Source organism: Vidua chalybeata, chromosome 8 (assembly GCF_026979565.1).
Source record: "Vidua chalybeata isolate OUT-0048 chromosome 8, bVidCha1 merged haplotype, whole genome shotgun sequence".
Classification (NCBI taxonomy): domain Eukaryota; kingdom Metazoa; phylum Chordata; class Aves; order Passeriformes; family Viduidae; genus Vidua; species Vidua chalybeata.
The window spans coordinates 8,499,898-8,505,897 of NC_071537.1; positions in this window are offsets into that span (position 1 = coordinate 8,499,898).

The following is a 6,000-nucleotide window of genomic DNA, read 5'->3' on the forward strand; positions in this document are numbered from 1 at the left end:
CCCCATCCCTGTCCCTGTCCCCATCCCTGTCCCTTGTCCCCAGGCCCATCCCTGACCCCACCCCTGTCCCTGACCCTGTCCATCCCCCCCGGCAGAGGGTCTCGGGCCCTCCTCGCTCCCCAGGTAATGACGGCCACATCACAGTGAAACCAAAATTACCACTTTTTAATAGCTGTGCTCCGGCACACCCCGCCAAAGAAGAGTGGAAAGTTTCATGGTGACACGAGGTTGTCTAGATCTAAGGAAATTTCCCCCCTTATATAAACTTCAGTGGCATTTCCTTATCCTCCCAATTATTCTGCGTGTTGCATCTCTGCTAATTACGGTATCCCACTGTGCAGCCATAACAGTCCAGTACATGGACTGAAGATTGGCACAGTGTTGCTAATTACTCCTGGATGCAGGCTCCAATCCTGCAAAATCATACACCTACCCAGCGGTGCGTGGTGTTTAACATTCACTACCTGAAGAGATTTACATCAAAGAGACATTTTTCAGTGTAACTGCCTCCTAATTGGCACAAAACACAGGCATGGTAACAAACAGGCTTTTGCTCCCCGGCAGGTCAGTGTGTCCATGTGATGGAGGAGCTCTTGCCGTGTGTCTGCACACTGCTGCTGGGACTGCTCCCTGCTTCCTGGGATTAAGCCTGTGGCTCCTGGCTGGATGTGTAGTCAAAGTTTTCTCCTGAAAATCAAACTAACAGAATCCCATGGTTCCTCTCATGCCATCTGTTAGCTGCTTCTTTTTAAGAAAACAGCGACATTTCCAAATCCATAATGGATCACCAGGGACAGCGAGGAGAGGAGAGGAGAGGAGAGGAGAGGAGAGGAGAGGAGAGGAGAGGAGAGGAGAGGAGAGGAGAGGAGAGGAGAGGAGAGGAGAGGAGAGGAGAGGAGAGGAGAGGAGAGGAGAGGAGAGGAGAGGAGAGGAGAGGAGAGGAGAGGAGAGGAGAGGAGAGGAGAGGAGAGGAGAGGAGAGGAGAGGAGAGGAGAGGAGAGGAGAGGAGAGGAGAGGAGAGGAGAGGAGAGGAGAGGAGAGGAGAGGAGAGGAGAGGAGAGGAGAGGAGAGGAGAGGAGAGGAGAGGAGAGGAGAGGAGAGGAGAGGGACTTTGTAATCACCAGTGGTGATTGACAGTGGCACCTGAGATTCAGAACATCCAGATATGCTTTTCTGATTATATGTATGGGTGTTACCCAGGAAATACAGAAACTCTTTGATTCTGTATCTTCATGAAAATGTTTATCCATTGCCATCTGGCGACCACAGCCAAATTAGCAGACCTAGAAATGACTTTTTTCTAAACACCATTGTACTGCTATCAGAAAAGTGGTCTAATAATGCTTGCCAATTTTCAAGAGTTTACTATTAGAATTAGTTATGGGGAATTTCTCAAACTGTTGATGGAACTTCAGTTTCTGTTTTCTTTTCACATTGGTTGCTGGCATTCACAAAGAGAAAGTTTGATTCCTCAGTGTGCTGCAATACCTTTCTTAAATACATCTTAATTTTAATGCAGTCTAAGGTGCTAGACTTCTTTTTCAGAAAATCTTGCTTGTTTTCAGTATGGAGTAAGGGGAAAATTAGAAATATAAAAGAAAAATAAGGAAGTATCTTGCTTCAGGGCATGGAGTGATTTCCACCTAGGAAAGGGTCAGGAAGGAAAGAAGTTCTCATGTAGAATATGGCACAGCTGGCTGTGTGCATTACTGGGTAGGGGAAAGAGCCAGCAATGTGATACCTGTAGCATCACCATTCCTCTCCTCTGCCCTGGAGACTCAGCCTCCTCCTTAAAAACATTAATAATGGAGCTTTTGACTGGATATTAGCATTGGGAAAAATAAATGTTTAACCACTGCATGCAGCTACAGGATGAAAATGGGGCATGCCTTTGGGAAACTGGAAGGTGGATGGCAGGTACAAACTAGAAGGCTCTAGGCAACTGAGCAGTCCCTGTCTGGAAAAATAACTGTGTCCTGTGTTCTGCACAACATCTGTGAAAACAAGGATGGGGTTTTGTGAGACCTGGGAGGCAGGTGTGGGAATGGTTTTAGGATGGAGGATTTGATTGACTCACAGTGTGTTCCCTTCTAAAGAATAGTTGTTAGTTTTTCATGTATTTTGCAAGGAAGGATGGATGGTTTTGATATGCTGTGAGGAATATGTGGGTAGGGCAGGGTGATTGGGCACACTACAACTTCATGGAATTCTGTAGAATAATGCACCTCAGTCAGCTTGATGGATGTGTTTTGTCTCTGTAATCAGGCAGAGATGAGAATAATGCACATGCCATATTTTGTGAGTTTTAAACTTGAGTCTTATTTGTGTTATGATACACAACAAATGGGCATATTTGGACACTGGTGGTTATGTGGGCTATACTCTACGTGCTTTTCACACTTTTCTTCAAGCTTTTAGCTTAGATTGTAGCACAACCTGAGCCATTCTTTCTCTTCTGTGTAACAGTGATATCTTCTTAGCCCCTTGGTTCTTTTTTCAATTTCTCTCTTACTTTATCTCACTCTGTTAGAACCATTTGCACAGTCCCTACACTCTCAGTTTTTCCTGACACTGGCAACAAAGGGAAAGTGCAAGAATAAACTCTTAAATCATGAAATATAAACAGCTGTTGGTTGGTTTCCAAAACAGCAAAAATGGAAAAAACAACTGTATAAGTTTGGAAGGTTGCTTAGAAGTTTTTATTCAAGTCTTGGGAGATTTTGATGTTGATAAATCTTTTCCAGTTTTCTTTCAGTATTTTTCCAAGCTTGATTTGCTACCATGCTAGCATGGAGAGACTGTGTGAGGCAAAAGGCCCTGAGCCCAGGTAACTAACTAACCACAGCATTCAGAGAAGGTGAACATAGACCAGAAGGCTGGTTGAGTGCTTGAAATTTTACAGGCAGCTTTTACCAGTGGATAAAACTTCCACTTTGTCTAGTGAACCAACACCTTTGGGTTTTTTTTGCAAACAGAGGGAAGATAGGATTGCCATAATTTGTGATGTCTGGCTTCCTGTTCTTCATGCGGTTGGAAGGGCACAGCTTCAATTCAGGAGTGACAGAGGAGGTGACCCTGACTTGAATGTCTCTTGAGAGGTTACTTTGTGTAACTAATATGTGCTTTTTTACAATCAGATTGAGGATGCCGACATGCTTCAAGTTTTCTGCGCAGTTAATTCAACGAATTTAAGGAGGCTGGAGAGGTAACAATGTTTCTTCCCACTAATTTGCACTTTCAAGGTGCTATCTCCTTGTACTTTATGTGTAACCACAGTCCTTTTAAACCACATTGATTAAGGTTCTACTGTTAAGTAAAGCCTTTTAAGATTTTCATTGATATCAAAAAGCCTTTATGAGGCCTTACTAAAGGAGGAAAAAAGCCACAATGAGCTTTTAACTGAAGAGAAAATGTCTTGCTAAGATTTGTCAAGATAACAAACCTGCACTGGTTTTGTGATTTAATTCCTTGTATGATCAAAATGCAGCACGTACTTTGTAATGAGACCATTCAATGTTTATTTTTTAATAAACTCCCTTTTTGGTTAGCAACTCGGCTTTAATCCAGGGTCGTGAAGAACAGGACAGTTTTTGGGTCCTCAGAAATGGGAAAGTCTTTAAGAGACTCCAGCAGAACTGGTGCACAGTGGATGTCAGGGCAGTAGTGTGGCTGGGAAAGACAGTAGCTGTAGAGGACATTGTGTCTTACCACTCTTCTCCTCTTGAACATCCTGTGACTTGGGAGAAGCAGGAGAACTTGGAAAATGCATTTGCTGACTCGCAGCCAAGCTGGTAGTATCTGTCACTGTGAAAAGAGAAAAACAGGCTTTGTATATCTTGAAATGAAGTAGGATTTATCTGTGAAATAAAGGGCATTATCTGTCTGAGAGGCCTCTTGGAAGGAGCACATGGTGTCATTCCCTTCAGGGACGTCTGTGTGCTCTGTGGGTACACAGTGCATATGGAGAGCATGATGATCCATGCTGGAGTCCTCTCCAGATGATCAGTGTTCAGGTGACCCCTGGATTATTTATTTGTTCTGTAATTGCCAAGTCTTTATGGTTTTGTGTGGTTCAGGAATGTCCTGCTTTCACCACCTCTCTGAACTCATTTCAGGAGGGTCTTCAGCAGTGCAGGGACAGGAGCAGGTCATGCACCCTTATTCTTGCTAAAGAGTGAGACAAGGGCTCAAACATGGCTTCAGACAGCATGGAGACAACTAGGACTGTCTAGAAAACACAATATGGTCACTCTTGGAGTAGGTGAACACAAAGAGGTGACAACTGGTAGTGTGCCAAGTGCTAAGGAAGGAGGGGACAGCCCACTGTGACCCTAATACAGGTCACTTGCATAAGATGCAAAGCTCTGTGAGAAGGGAACTGGAAGCCTTCCAAACTGCTTTGGTTCACAAGTGTGAGTGAGATAAATATTATTGTGGTGTAACTTGGTCAACATAAATCTCTCTTGATCCCAAGAAGGATACATAAGGTAACTCAGCAGTTATTTTAGTATAAGAAATTATGTTCTGGTGACATTTTTAAAAAATGAAAATGCATCTGTTTATATACTGATATTAGTTACTTTGAAAGGCCTTAAATGTTTTCAGGACTTTGTGCCACTGCTCTTTAGATTAGAGACTCTATTTTCAGCACACCAGTTGCTGACAGGACATTGTGCCAGTACATTGTCAGCATTCAGTAAAAGTAGCAATAATAAGTTAAGCAGAACTGCATATCTCAACAGAGAGATGAATAGGAGGCTCTCTAAGCATACCCAGAAGGTTTAGACAGAAATTATTTTGATGGAATTGTTTGCAATTTATAGAAAATGGAAGTGCTTAGCAATATTCCAGGACTGCTGCAGGCAGTGGGGCAGATGCATAGATGACTGAGTAGACTTTTACTCAGATTGAGATAACTCTTAGCTGTGTCCCAGGGTTATGGAGCCCTGCAGCTGGAGGTATTATGATTAGGTGAGATGTAAATCTTAAATCCTGACCATTTGTAGCTGGTAGAATTTAATAGCTTCTTTTGTTCAGAGCAGATTTCACAACCCTAATAGCTTGCTTGAATCCTAATATCAGACATTCCTTATCATTTTTTTGGTGAAGGAATTTTTATATTCTGATCTATTGCAGTGTACTCTTGGTGAACACTGTTAAATAGCTGGTTTGTTCAATCTATTAAAAAGTAAATGGTTCCTTTCAGAAGTTTTTCCTGTAGGAGATAGAAGTTTGGATTTGTGCCCATCATGTTTAGAACTCTTTGAGATAAGAGGCTCTGCCTGCTTCACAGTGCATCTTCCTACACTTGGAGATGGAGTGACAGGTGGATGAATCAGGAAGATATGAGAAAAGAGTGTGCTGACATAATATACAAGGTGAAACTGAGCTGGCACCAAGGGAAAAAATTAATGACTTGTCTGGGGCAATGGCAGTGAACTTCTACATCCACCCAAGGGCCAGGAAGCTTCAAACCCATCTTTGGCCTGTGTCTCTGGTGGTACCTCCTTCTGCTGTGAGGCTGCTCCTAAATACATAATGCTCCCCCATGAGGTCGCTTGTTTATCAGGGTGAGGGGAAACTAATGGTAAATTGCTGCTGCTGTGTGTACTTTTCTCTTCATTCTGGGCTTATGACTGCAAAACTGAAATACAAAATGATCAGCTCTAACATTCACATGGATGTGATTCGTTTCTGTGAGTTCATTCTTCTATTTAGAGAAAGATATTGCTACCCTCTCTTCTGCACTGACACAGTTGCCAAAATAACCGCTCTTACTAACTGGCAGCTTTAAAAGCCAGCCTGCAGCTGACTTTGAAACAGAAGGTCAGCAAAGGGAGCAACAGACTTCAATTCAGAGCTTTAATGGGAGCCATTGACCACAGCAAAAGGCCTTGACTGGAGTGTCTAGAGTGTGCTTTGCACAGGCCAAAAAGTCACTTTCATACTCTTTGAACCTTTTGTATAAACCTATATATTTTTCACTCTGTGGATTTCAAG